We start from the raw sequence: 14672 nt of genomic DNA on the forward strand, positions 1-14672 counted from the left end.
AGCTGGAGGACATACACAGAGAAACACATCACAGGACCTCACTCATTGCCCAGAGTTCTTTACAGAGCCAGCACATGCGTATGGACTATCATTAGCCACCAATTTTATACACATCATATGCCTGTACCTGGCAGCAGTGTATGAACGTGCATTGTACTCCTGGTCCTGATGTGTCATGTTCCCGCCAATGAGGGCCAGTACATTGCATAAACCATTATTCATCATTCATGTTTGTGTAGAGGGGTGACACTGGCCGTGTTCCTTGCAGATGGGATGTCAGTTGTGCTCTGGCTCTGCTAGCATACAGTGTGTAATGAAGCTGTAAGCATATGCCTGGGTTCATGTAGGATGCAGACAGAAATGTTATCAGGCCCCAAGGGAACTTGCTTTTGTCAACTTTGATTAGGCAGTTTGGACCTGATCCATGATGATGAAGGGAGGGGTGCATATGCTGTACATATCCACCTATACTGATGGTAATCCAGGATGGTGATGTCTGCCCTAAACCTATCTGCAGCAGGTCGGCTGTAGCTATGGTGTGTGTTTATGTGCTGTGATTGACCACCTTTGCAGGCTGGGTTGGCCTGGTGCCTCTCAGATTGCAGGCATATGTGAAGATGGCCTTGTGATTGCACTTAGTGGATGTGCCCAATTTGTACTCAGTTAGCCTTACTATAATCAATCTGTGACCTATTATCCTCATTCAGACAAAGGTTGACATGCCCCCCAGTTGGTGCCTGCTCCTACTATGCCCTGTACAACCAATATAGCATCACATTATGTGCTTTGTGTATTACTGCTGTCCAGCAAAGGGGTTTTCTCTACTTTGGTGGAGACAGGTTTTACAAGTAAGGTATTGCTGAGGACATACAGCTATGTTGATGGTCATATATCTGTTTGTAGTAGGCATGGACATAGGGTCAGAACACAGCTGACACCTCTACAATTTCAACATGATACTCATTCTTATTATACTACCCATGTTTGTGTCAGGGCAATGACACCACCAGTAGCTGTAGAGATGTAACTCTGTTGGATGCACAGAAACTAAGGTTATGCACATGTACAACATGCACAGCTTATTCACCTGATGTTTTGCATCCCATGTCAGTTGTTATGAGGCAGACAGGTACACCTACCCATACATGCATATGCACAGGTAATACCTGCTATACATTTCTGTTCTATGTCAGTAAGGCACAGTGTAATGACAGTCTTGCTGCTCAGTCAGTCATGTCAAACTGTTAGGGTAGGACATCTGTAGGACAATGCACATACATGGTGGACTATGGGCCACAGTTAGTGACACTTTCTTCATATCGGTGTAACACACATATGTCATATGTGCAGTAGCCATTAACAAACATAACCTGGAGGATGTCTGATGCTCATATGGCTAGCAGAGAGGTGAAAGGCTAGGTGTGTGATAGTGAAGGTAGGAACTGTTAATGTTGTATGACTGGCATGAGGACAGAGCTAGCTGATATGCTAGACAGAGGAAAGGTGGATATATTGTGTGTGCCAGAGACCAGATGGAAGGGGTGTATAACTGTGTGTATCAGAGTGAGGTACAAATAGTTCTATCATGGTGTGTATGGGGAGGGGAAATGGTGTAGGTGTTAACCTGAAGGAACATTATGCCTAGAGTGTTTGTGGAGGTGATAAGAGTGTCAGGTAGAGTGATGTTCAGGAGGCTGGGAACTGATGATGTAATGACAGTTGTTAGTGCATATACTCCGCTAATTGCATGTGTGATAGATGAGACAGATATACTTTGGTGTGATTGAATGAAGTGGTGATGCGTGTACCCAAGAGTGAGTGAGTGGTGATTGGGAGCAGATTTCAATGGGCATGTTGGTGAAGGGGACAGAGGGGATGTAGAAGTGATGTGCAGGTATGGTGTTAAGCAAAGGAATGCAGAATGTGAGATGGTGGTGGAGTTTGCAACAGAGGTTGACCATGGATGTGGTGAATACATAGTATTACAAGACTGAGGGGCATAGGGTGACATACAAGAGTGGAGGAAAATGCACACAGGTGGATTATCTCCTATGCAGGTGGGCCTGTTTAAAGGGGATTGGTAACTGTAAAGTGGTGACAGGGAAAAGTGTAGTTAGGCAGCATGGAAGGTTGGTCTGTGGGATGACGCTGGTGATCAAGAAGAGGGGGAGGAGTGTGAGGGCAGCACCATGGACCAAATGTTGGATACTGAGAAAGGCTGATTGTGAGGTTGAGTTCAGGGAAGAATTAAGACAGGCAGTGGGAGGCAGTGAAGAGTTAGCAAATATCTGGGTAACTACATCCAAGCTAGTAAGGGAGATGAGTAGAATGGGGCTTGGTGTGACATCTGCACAGAGGAAGGAGGACAAGGATACCTGGTGGTGGCATGAGGAAGTACAGGGGAGTATACAGAGAAAGAGGTTGGTCAAGGAGAAGTGGGATTGTCAGACAGATGCAGAAAGTAGACAGGTGTATAGGGAAATGAGGTGCATAGCAAAGAGAGTGATGGCAAAGGCTGAGGATGGGGTATATGAAGGGTTGTATGTAAGGTTGGACACCAAGGATGGAAAATAGGACCTGTACCAATTGGCTTGACAGAGGCATTTAGTTAGGAAGGATGTGCAACAGATAAGGCTGAGAAAGGATAATGGTGGAACTGTACTCACTAGCAAGGAGAGTGTGCCAAGCAGGTGGAAACAGTAATTGGATGGGCTGTTGAATGAAGAGAATGAGAGAGTGAGAAAGTTGGATGATGTGGGTAGGGTGAATCAGGATATGCAATAGATTATCAAGGGTGGTGTAAGGATAGCCATGAAGAGGTTTAAGAATGGAAAGGCTATTAGTCCAGACAACATACCTATGGAAGCATGGATGTGTTTAGGACAAATGGCAGTAGTCTTTTTAGCCAGATTGTTTGCAGCAATCAAGGGAGGTGAGAGGATGTGTGCAGAGTGGATGAAATGTGTTTGGGTACTGATTATGAGAATAAAGGTGGTGTGCAGAGCTGTAGTAACTACAGAGAGATAACACTGATCAGTCACAGCATGAGGTAATGGTAAAGGGTGGTGGAAGCTAGGCTAAGATGGGAGGTGAGGATTACTGATCAACAGCATGGTTTCATGCCAGGCTAGAGCAGTACAGATGCTATGTTTGCTCTGAGAGTGTTGATGGGGACATACCGAGAAGGTCAGATGTAGCTGTGTTGTGTCTTTGTGGACTTACAGACAGCATATGACAGGATGCCTAGAGAGGAGTTGTGGTATTGTATGAGGTGGTCAGGAGTGGTGGAAGAATCCATACGAATGCTACAGGATATGTATAAGGCTAGTGTGACAGCAGTGAGTTCTGCATTGGGAGTGACCGGTGTGTTTAAGGTGGAGGTAGGAGTACATCAGGGATCAGCTATGAGACCTTTCTTATTTGCAGTGGCGATGGACATGTTGACAGTCATGATCAGACAGGAATCCCCCTAGACTGTGCTGTTTGCAGATGACATTGTGGTCTATAATGAGAGTAGAGAACTGGTTGAGAAGACCCTGTAGAGTTGTAGGTATGGTCTAGAGGGGGATGAATGATGGTCAGCAGGACTAAGATGGAATATATATGTGTGAATGGGAGAGAGGATGGAGGAATTGTGAGGATGCAGGGAGTACAGTTTGCAAAGGTGGATAGGTGTATATACTTGGGGACAACAGTTCAGAGTAATGACGATTGTGGGGGGGAGGTGATAACGTGAGTACAAGCAGGATGTAGGTGGTGGGGAAGAGTGTCATGTGTGATTTGTGACAGACAAGTACCATTAAGAGTGATAGGGAATGTCTACAAGAGGGTAGTGAGACCAGCTATGTTATATGGGTTGGAGACATTGGCATTGAAAAAAGAAGTACAAGTCAGAGCTGGACATAACAGAGTTACTGATGGTATGATTTGCACTGGGTGTGGCCTAGCAGTGTCACGGTTGGTATTGTGCAACACACACTCCAGTAGTGGTCATATGTGAGCCAACCTTTCCTGGGGTGACACAGGGCCCTGAGCTATGTTCTATGTCACTGCAGACAGACATGTTGTTGAGACATAATATTGTTTGAACTTCCTATTTTCCATGTTTACTTGACCCTACTACATTCCATTACAGGCTTGATTGTTTGACATAGCTGTGTTTATTTGTTTTCAGTTCAGTTGGTATACTCCATCAGTCTGAGTGTGTGTGTGTGTGTGTGTGTGTGTGTGTGTGTGTGTGTGTGTGTGTGTGTGTGTGTGTGTGTGTGTGTGTCTGTCTGTTTCTGTGGTTTTGTGTGTGTGTGTGTGTGTGTGTGTGTGTGTGTGTGTGTGTGTGTGTGTGTGTGTGTGTGTGTGTGCCTCTCTCTCTCACTGAGACAGATGTAGGATATACATCTGTTTTGTATAGGCAGCATCTTGCCTTTAGTAGGTAATGCTCATGAGCAGCTAATGGCCTGTGCACCAGTTGGAGTCCCCCACTTGCTAATTGCATGTGGAATAGCTGCAGTATGATTCCCATACCCAATAGCATGGAAACACACTCCTATAACTAAGTACTTCATGTGGGTGTTGCCCTTTTCCTTGCCTGGAAGGAGTTCTTCTTGGAGGTGTGTGACAAACAGCATCACAGAGTGTAGTTGGGAATACCTTACAGCAAACACTGTGGAGACAGCCCAACAAACTGGGGGAGAATGTTCCAGACATGGGGACAGAATGTAAGTATTGCTGTTATACAGTTGAACTAATGCTAGTTTGACAGGGTTTGTGTGGATATGACTGCTCTGCATGAATTTAAGTCTGATAGTGTTATGTGGTTGACATAACTTCCAAATGAAGGGCTATCTACAGACTGGCTAGAGTTTGGACTCTTATATGTGGTGTGTTACTCGCACATTTTTTGGCCTTGGAAATGCATTAGCATATTCTTAGGATTACAGTCAGTAAATGGTAACATCCATATGTGTTTCTGACTTCATATCCCTCAGAGCAGATATGTTACAATAACCCTGTTACACCAGCAACTTTCTCAGCTTATGACAACAATATATCAATAATGCCCTTGTGTTTTGGCCACTGCCCCCAAATAAGTCAGGCTTTGCCCAGATGTCATGCTGTAAGTGGTCTATAGGTGTAGTATATCATTATATAGTGACTTAATTGCAGATATCATCCAAGTGATGTATCAGACTGCCAGACATGTTATGTGCAGAAGGCCTTATATATGAGGAAGAAGCCTGGACATTCTGTGGGACTCTGTACAGTTGAGAGGACTATGTATTACTGGCAATTGTTGACAGGCTGTCAGGATTGTGTAGCAGTGTATTGTGAATGTACTATGTGACCTGTGTTGGGGGGTACATGTAATGGTTGAGGGTCCTTTTCTATCTGACTTTGCAAGCTGCTTCAGCTTCTGGTGCTCTATCAGCTGTATATGTTTGTAGGGACAGACTGAGACATGTCCCATACCACAGTCAGGTGTCAGACTACACTATGAATTGGGACAGTATATATAGGGGTAGTGTGTGAGTGGCAAACATGCTGATGATTGTTCATATAGTCCATATACTCTACTGTTCCTGTGGCTTACCAGTATGTCACTTTGAATGTGGTGAGATTGGTTCTGGGTATGCACTTTCATGCTGGTGTCTGTTGGTCAGTGCTGTTACATCCCTGTAGTGCCTGATATATTTGCAATTACAAGTGTATTCCACCATAGCAAAATTGGGTTTGTGTTGTATCAGTCTGCCTGTAGTTTAGGCAAAACTTGGTGACATGCCTAGCAGCTCGGTGTAGCTTCCCTACTGTGATGTCATGTCCCGATATTTATCAGATGTACTACTGCCTGGCCCCCATATGTGCTGTGTATGCCTGACACATCAGTGGGATGATGTGAAGATGTATGTCAGTGAGTAGTGGGGAGTAATTTGGTTTTGGACTTGGGCTATTCCAGTCAATATATGGTACAACAGACAGGAGGGTGTTACTGCATCAACTGTGTCACCTTATCTACTCCAGCATTTGGGATATGTTCCCAGTTTCATGGCTTTATACCCCCCCCCCCCGGTCAGGCTCGGACCAGATTTGTTGCACTAAGGTGTTCTGAGCATACCTCTTGACTGGTCAGATTGTTTCAGACTGTCCAGGATTACTGCTCATATTTATGTTCTGTTCCACAGAATCATTATTTTCATTTCTGTGGTAAATCACTGTGATGATGTGAGGATTTCTGTCAGTGAATGATGACATACATTTCAGTTTCAGAACTCACATCCTTCTGGACATGTATGCTGACATGAACCCTGTTACTGTAGGAACATTCTAAATTTATAACAGCAGTATGTACATTATGTCCCTGTTATTGGACCATTGTCCCACCATTTTGACAGAGTTTGTCCAGAATTATATTATTGCACTAAGAGGTGTAGAGGTATGGTGCTGGGTATGACTCCACTACATGTTATGGGCACATATATATATATATATATATATATATATATATATATATATATATATATATATATATATATATATATAGATAGATATATATATTTCTTTTTTGATATCTATACATATGTTTATAGAACAATCTATATGTATATATTCTATACATATTTGTTTTATATGTATAGCTCCATATATCTCATGTATATACTTTTTAATATTTATCTATCACAATACACATCTATATGTGTATATTTATATATACTAAACATGACTGATTCCACAGTGCTTGTTCACTGCTATTCTATACCTGTACTGAATGATATACTTGAAAAAACAGCACTCGTTACTACATCTCAGATGGTGTAGTGGTACACTGCTCTGAATATGGTGTACAGGATACTGGGTTCAAAACTTGGCAGGGCCAGTGGTGGCTTGTGCCATTGGACTGCAGCCCTCCCAGCAAAAAGATTCTTGAATAAAAAATAAAAGGTGTATAATAATAAAATATTTTGTTGTTTGTTGATCGACTCCGGGTTATTTATTTATTTATTTAAATTAGCAAACACCGAATGACCATTTCTAGACTGCTTTACAGGCAGTCAGGATATGAGAGAAGGCATCAGTGTGATGCCCAGACGTCTATGCGGTTTTTAACCACACAGTAAGTAGAAGGGGGTTCAGACTGCCACGTTGGCAGTCACGTACATGATGTGGATGGCTGGATTGCTACTCAAAAAAGAGAGTGAGAAACAATCAGTACTAGTCTGCATAGTACTTACATGGATTTACTTTACTTGTACTACTGGCTGCTATGGACTATCGTTGGCATTGGTGAAACCGTGAATGTTTCAGTTGACTTGATTGAAGTTCCTTTATGTTTTTTTTTCGGCTTGCTTCTGCCCTTTGCTTGCTGGCTTGAATCAGAGTCACAGCTCACAGAGAGGAAGAAAGAAGGAGGACAGTCACTTTTTACAAGTGAATGAAGATGTAAAAGTTATTAAACTTGATGTAGGTGCCAGACTCAGCTCTGTGTACTACAGATAACAGTCAGATGTCAATGTAATTTTTTTTACAGTATTTGAACGCAGCCGTGAAAATCTGCACTGTTTAGTAGCTCGAAAAGATAGATAGAAGTCAGTCTGTAACATTAAAATATTGTATTGCCGTGTGTGTGGACAGAACTGTGTATACTTCTACTAACTCTGCATAGATAGCTTAATCTGAATAAGGCTTTTGAACCATAAGGTGATGAACATTTTTATACAAGAAGAAAAGAAGGTACAGTAACTTAATTGAGATCAGAGAGCAAGTACTGCTTTAAAACTGTAAGAGCAGCGGGTCTTATAAAACATAATTTACACTTGTATTTAGATATGTTACCAGTTCAAGAAATTAAGAAAGAGGTACAAATATTAGTTTAAATCAAACTGCCTTCCTCTACATGTAGTACTAATTCTTTCAGTTTACAGTTTGAAAAAAGATATGTTTTTGATCTACACATGACAACAAGGAATGCATTGCTCTTTACTGCTCTAGAATCAAATAAATCACATGTGAATTTGCGTGTGTGTGTGTGTGTGTGTGTGTGTGTGTGTGTGTGTGTGTGTGTGTGTGTGTTTTTGTGTGTGTGTGTGTTTACTATAAAGTTGACAAACTTTGAAAAAGATGCATGAAACGTAAGGCAGTCTAGATCATCAGTTCTTTTATTTGTCTGGGCTAGAAGATTTCAAAAATGGACATCTGTGACTTTAATTTCACATAAGTAGGAAAATAAAATAAAAAATAGCCAGAAATAGGAGGCATCTACACTTACTCTGAATAATCGTAATTTATTATACACATGACATTTTTGGTCTTGGTTGAAAGTTCTTCTTGATATTATGCTATGTTTTATTACCAAGTAATGCTGATCTGAATATTCTTTTTTTTTACCCCTTTTCAAAACAGGTTTATTGTTTTAACATATAAGAGAAATATCATAACAATTTTATACAAGTAATTAAAAATAGGTATTATTATAATATTCAACAAAACAACTAAAGTATTTACAAAGACATCCACTACAATCAGATCAATTAATTAAACTAAAATTATCATGCTATTGAAATTAAAATTTTTTTAACAAATTTTGTAAATTATCCCATACAATAAAATAAGGTGTTTTTCTGTTTGTTCTAGTCCTAATTGTGTTTATTTCCATATGGCACACTATATTCATAACATTTTTAAATTCATTGAACGAAGGAGGTGTATCTGAAATCCAATTTCTAGTTATTATTTTCCTAGCCACTGCTAGAATAGACCATAACAAGGGAAGCTTAACCTTTTTAACACTTTGAGGTACAGGTGTGTTGAATAATATAAGAGATTTAGAAATAATGAAATTATCTGTAAAAGAGCCTGCAAAAATTCATTAATTGACTTCCAGTATTCTTTCAATTTTATACAGTCATAAAACATATGAGCCCAGTCAGCATTAATTTCTACATTACATCTCTTACATAGGTTATCTTTATTATTTATTTTATTCATCATCAAAGGTGTATAAAAAGATCTATGTAAAAATTTCCATGTATAAAGTCTCCAGACAATGGAAGACGTAGTTCTATAAGCAGATTCCAATATATATTGTTTATCTTGTTGATTTGGTGGGTCCCCATTAATAGAAGTGAAATAATTCCAGTATGAATCTACACTGTAAAAAGTTTCTTGTCTGATAACTTTATGTATGTATGAAAGTTTACCTTTATCAGAAACTTTATGTTGTAAATTTAATATCAAGTAATCAATCAGTGTTGGAATAGATTCTTTAACAGTTATTGACATTAAATCTATTTTATTAATGAGATGTTGTCTAAAGGTCTGAACCTATAACCAGCAAGTATCTCTTAGATCAAATTCTTGTTTTAAGAAATCTAGATTTTTAACTTTATTATCAGATATCAACTGATACCAGTACTTTAGATCATTATCTATAGCTAAATGAGTTTCTTCAGAAGTAGATGACAAAAGCATACCCTGAGTATACATTATAGGAAATACAATAAAATTCCATTCCCTATACTTAGGGTGCATGAATATAAAGTTACGATAACTAATAATAATTTTTAATGGGTAACAAACCATATGTTTAGGTGTAATAGGTGAAGTACAAAATTCCTTTAGTAACCATAACATGGAGTTATTTACAATCATATTTGTATGTGTTAAGGAGATTTTCATGAAGTGTATACTAATTAGCTCCCAATAATCTTTCCATTTTGTGACATATGACTGATCTATTAATAAAGTAATAACTTTTACAATAGAAGAGATAGTATAAAAATTAAAGTCTGGAAAAGAAATACCCCCTTGAGACCAGCTATTAGTATGTTTCTTTAATGCAATCCTAGGTCTATTAGGTGCCCATAAGAAATTTAGCATTAGTGTGTTCAGTTTCTTGATAATTATTTTTGTAGGTGGAAGTATTATTGATTGTATTAAGTATAAAATCTTGGGGAATATTATCATTTTAATAATTGTAAGTCTCTCCTCCATAGTAAAAAACATATTATTCCAGGTATTAAAAGATTTTGTATATTAAGAAAACAGGTATTATAATTATTATATATAATAGATTTAATATCTTTAGATAGTATTATACCTAAATAAGTTATCTGACCTGAATTGGGTACATATTTAGTAAAATCACTAATGAGAATATTTTTATATATAGGTAGTATTTTAGTTTTTCTTCATTGAATATTAAACCAGAAATACTTTTAAAATTCATCATGTTATCAAATAGAGACTGTATAGAAGAATTAGATCCTGCTGATGTAATTAGAACATCATCTGCAAAAGTTGAATTTTGGATGTTGTATTTTCATCTATTTCAAAACCCTCTATGTCAGTACTGTTTCTGATCAAATTAGCCCAAGGCTCCATTACTAAAGTGAATAATAGTGGAGAAAGTGGACATCCTTGTTTTGTACCTTTAAGAATGGGTATTTTTGTGAAACATATGTTCCTACCGTAATATAAGCCAACGTTCCTTTGTATAAATGTTCAATTAGATTTACAAATGCATCCAAGAAGTTTGTGCACTTCATTAAGGTAAACAGATAGTCCCAACTTACTGAATCAAATGCTGAACTTATATCAAGACTAATAAGTGTTAAATCTTTCTTTTTCCTATTTGCAAAATCTATTAATGTTAAAGTTCTTCTTATATTATCAAAAGTATTTCTATTTACAATGAAGCCTGTCTGATCTATATCTATAATGCCGGGAATGATTGTCTTCAATCTATCACCAAAGATATTCATAAACATTTTATAATCAACATTAAGTAATGAGATGGGCCGATATGAAGAACATCTAGTTGGATCTTTATTAGGTTTTAAAATTGGCAAAATAAATGTATATTGCCAAGATGGGGGGGGTTATTAACTCAGTTTGGGCCAAAATCAAAACCTTATGTATTAATGAATATGTATTTTTAGAAAGGATTTTATATATCTCTGGTTTAATACCATCATTACCCGGTGCTTTGTTTGATTTAAGCTTATTTATTTGTGTAATAACTTCTGTATATGAAATACTCTTGTCCAACAGTTTAATCTGTTGTTTATTAAGCTTTTATTCATATTTGTGGTTATAAACTCCTTTATTTTATCTTTAGGTTCCATGTTAATATTATTATGGTTAATTTTGTGAAAGTGATTTCTAAATTCATCTAGTATTTCTGGTATACTAGAAACATTCTTCTTTTTCCTTAGAGAAAAGATTTCTTTGATATGGTTTTGTTTATTCAACCTTTTTGTTTTATTTTTAAGTCTATGTAAATATTTGGGGCTTATTGAATAAGACAAAAACTTGTATTTCTCTAAAGTTATTTTAACTTTATGAGTTAAAATTTTTTTGTATTTCTCATTTAGTTTGTTTATTTCTTCAGTAACTTTCTTGTCCATAATATTTTCTTTATTATTATGTTTATGAGTCTAATTTACTTTGAATATCTAACAATTCCTTATCCCAAGATTTCCTTTTATTATTATATCATCTGATACTTTGTCCATATAGATATGATTTTAAGGCATCCCAAACATAAACAATGGAGACTTCAGGAGTGTTATTTATGTCTAAAAAATGTTTTACTTCTGAAAGTATATATTCTTTATAGTCTTTTAGTTGAGTTAAGTATGCTGGTATCCTTTTGATCTAAACATTATGAGTATTTTTTATCATGAATTCAAAAACAATTGAATTATGATCAGATATAGGACATGAAATGATTTTGGAATTAATTAAATCTGTTACCATCTGGTTAGAAATAAAGACCCTATCTATTTTTGAATAAGTTTTGTATCTGTTAGAAAAAAAGGTGTATGTTAATGATTTTGAATCTATCTGATTATTAATATCATTCAAATGATAAGAATTAGCAAAATCCTTTAAATGTTTTGCATTAGATGTAATTCTTCTCTTTCCTATAGTGGTAGTATCACTTTCATGTAGTATACAATTAAAGTCACCAGCTAAAATAATATCTCCTATAGAGAATGATATGATCTTATCAAGATGATGTTTCACTGTATTAATACCAATTCCAGATATCCAATATACATTAATTAAAGTGTAAGTCTTCCCATTAATTTGTATTGTAACCATACAAAACATTCATTTGTCATCCTGATAAGACTTAATGGTTTTAGGAATGGGCATACTTTTAGTCCATAAAATAGCCACTCCTCTTTTTTTCTGAGTGTGCTCTGAACTAACCAATACTGTATATTTGTTTGTGGCTAGTTTATCAATATCTTTTTTCAAGAGATGGGTTTCTTGTAGGAAGACTAAGTCGGCCTTATGTAAATTAATGTATCTTATTAGGCTTGCCCTTTTACATGGATTATTCAATCCATTAATGTTTAAAGAAATTCCTTTTAAAGATGTCATTTGGCATTTTTAAAACTTAAGAATCTTATGATCAAAATAACAAATAACAAGATAAGTAATGTTACATCTCCTCCTTTAGGTGTACCTTTAAATATAGCTGTATTTATTGAATCACTTATGGGATTTCGTATAGGATTCAATTTTGTTTGTAGTGACAATGAATGTACAAAATATATTGTGGATGTCAAAACTATATACAAATAACAATGAACAAGTGAAAATAATGTAAGGATTAAACCTTGCATCCAGCCTAGAGTTGTAAACTCCAACTTAGAGTAGTATTTACCACTCAAGTTAACCCCCTACCCTAAGCAGCAGTACGTCAGCTACCACCTTATCAATTTAATACTAGTTATAATTAACTGAAGTTAACAGTTTTCAATTCAATTATCTAGCAAGACAAGACTACACATTTGGTAAAACAGCATCATATAAACTAAAATAAACCTTTTTTTTTTTTTTTTTTTTAAAAACTGTTCATACTACTATATACATCCATGTAATATAAAACACTTGTATGCAAATAGCATTCAAATAATCTTGATGTTAGAAATCAAGAGGAGAGAAAAATAAGTTCTAACATTCATTTAAATCAAAACTTTGGCTAATATGATTCAGACATTACATATATTAGGATGCATCTATTTTCTGTCATGTAAATACAGTTAACAGCTTCCAAAAAAAACCTTGAATTGCTTGTATATGAGCATTTACTCAAACTCATTATTGCCAATAGAATAAAATATTGTATTCATAGAATTTGTTATAAATCATACTTCATAGTTAAGCAGATTCTCAGAAACATTTATATACATATCTACACACACACACACACACACACACATATATATATATATATATATATACACACATACACACATACACACACATACACATATACATATATATATATATATATATATATATATATATATATATATACACACACACACACACACACACACACACACACACACACACACACACACACACACACACATACACATGCACATACACACACACACACACACACACACACACACACACATACACACACACACATACACACACACACACACACATACACACACACACACACACACACACACACACACACACACATACATATATATATATATCTGATCTCACTGAGTTGTATCTTTACTGAGCACCATCTTACATTGCTGTCCCTTCAATAAATCTGTCTGCTTTATACAAAATAATGCACAGCAAACACATTTTAGTAACCAGATTTTACAAACATGCTATACTACTGCTTTAAAATATATCACATGACAATTTCTTCCAGTATAGAGTTATAAAATTATTTATGCTTGTCAATCAGATGAATTAAATGCGTTATAGTAATGTATATGTTTGGGACATAGGTTTTTAACACATATTATTAATCTGCTATTCCTGTATCTGTGATGTGTCAGTGTGATATCTAGGTCAAAGGTGAGACCAGCTACTTTCAGCTTCTCTGTGAGAATTCTGAGAGTTGAAGCTTTTGAAGTAGCTCATGGACACTGTGCATGAGACAGCCCACATCCCAGATTGTCTCTCTTAACATTTTGGCGGAAACTTATTAAAAACTAGTGACAAACATTCATTTAGCAGTGTAAATGCATCTAAACATGACAAAACCTTCACAATGCATTCTACAGGTTATTACAGACTCTATGTAAGTGAAATCAAGCCCAAAATTATTAATAAGTAACAAAACTCAACATTTTTGTCCCAACTCAACTCCTATGCAAATCTTATTATTTACTGTGTCTATATGATCAAAAGTATTTCTATATATTAATAAAGAAAAGAAAAAGAGAGTAGAAAGTAAAAGGGTGTAAGGCAGAAATGAAATAAAAAAAATGTAAGAGAAAGCTATAAGAAGTATATACAATAGAATATTACTTACTGTTTATATTAATAGAGTTAAAAATAAAACATATTATTTACTATTATTTAGTTCTAATTATTATCAGTTAAAGCATGACAGATTATTTACAAACAAGCATAAGCAGTGTAATCAAGAAAGTATAATTAGGTAGTGTCATTCCTGTATCTGTGATGTGTCAGTGTGATATCTAGGTCAAAGGTGAGACTAGCTGCTTTCAGCTTCTCTGTGAGAATTCTGAGAGTAGAAGCTTTTAAAGTAGCTCATGGACACTGTGCATGAGACAGCCCACATCCCAGATTGTCTCTCTTAACATTTTGGCGGGAAACTTATTAAAAACTAGTGACAAACATTCATTTAGCAGTGTAAATGCATCTAAACATGACAAAACCGT

Source organism: Protopterus annectens, chromosome 6.part0 (genome assembly GCF_019279795.1).
Source record: "Protopterus annectens isolate FY-2018-M chromosome 6.part0, PAN1.0, whole genome shotgun sequence".
Classification (NCBI taxonomy): domain Eukaryota; kingdom Metazoa; phylum Chordata; order Ceratodontiformes; family Protopteridae; genus Protopterus; species Protopterus annectens.